Raw genomic sequence first — 1199 nt, forward strand, 5'->3', positions numbered from 1 at the left:
ATTAATCTTCTCTGGGATATAGTCTGGCCAGACTGGTCTGGCAAATGTACAGGAGGAGGATTTACACTTCCTTTCTCTCTGCTCAGCTCTTTTCAAATGCTGTAAAAACAATCTCCACAGGTGGTTAATTTTCAAAGACAGCGAGTTAAGACTCATGTGATTACTCTTAAAGGCAGTGAGTTAAGGTCCCTGTGGTTAATCAGACAAAGGGCAGTGATCTTTCCCTCCTTTTTTTCTGTTAGGTGGTTTATTTTTCTCTGTTAGTTTATTAGCAAGGCCGTCCTATCACACCCTATCGGTAAAGTTTAGGGGAACACACACTTCAATATATGTTCACTTATTTATTTATACATTGTGTCCATGTATTACTGTCATTAGCTAATATGGTATGCAAAGAGTCATCACATTAATTTCGAAAGGGGCAGTATGTATCATGGTTAAGGGCCTGGGGTCTGCAGCCAGATGAAGCTGTGGTCACATCTGTTCCTCACTAGCTGTGTGGTTTAGGCAAGTTATGTATTGTGTCTGTGCCTCTGTAAACTGGACAACAGTGACCACTGCTGGGTAGGGCTGCTCCATGCTCCACATGCTAGTGTATTAGAGCACACAGCACAGTATACACCACGTGGTGACTATAAGTGTCATTATGGTCCCATGATGCAGCAGGAAAGTTCATAATCATTGGTCACAGGTACCATAGAGCAGTTTAAATATGGATGACTTCAGCTAACTATGATTGTTCAAACTATGATTATTCAGACAGCTTTCTCTCTCTTTCAGTTCACTGTACACATTATTTTTTAAAATTATGGTAGAAAACACATAACATGAAACTTACCATCTTAACCATGTGTAAGTGTGTAATAGTTCACTAGTGTTAGGTGTATTCACATTGTTGTGTAATGGATCTCCAGAACTTTTTCATCTTGCAAAACTGAAACTCTATACCCATTAAAAAATGGCTATCTACTTCTCACCTCCTGGTAACCACCATTCTACTTTCTGTTTCTGTGAATTCCCCTACTCTAGATACCTCATATAAGTAGAATCAGACAGTATTTGTCTTTTTGTGACTGGCTTATTTCACTCAGCATACTGTCCTCAAGGTTCATCCATGTCATAGCACGTGACAGGATTTCTTCCCTTCTTAAGGCTGAATGATGTTATTTGTGTTTATACACGAGATTTTGTTTATCCAC

Source organism: Propithecus coquereli, unplaced genomic scaffold, assembly GCF_000956105.1.
Source record: "Propithecus coquereli isolate 6110/MARCELLA unplaced genomic scaffold, Pcoq_1.0 Scaffold212, whole genome shotgun sequence".
Classification (NCBI taxonomy): Eukaryota; Metazoa; Chordata; class Mammalia; order Primates; family Indriidae; genus Propithecus; species Propithecus coquereli.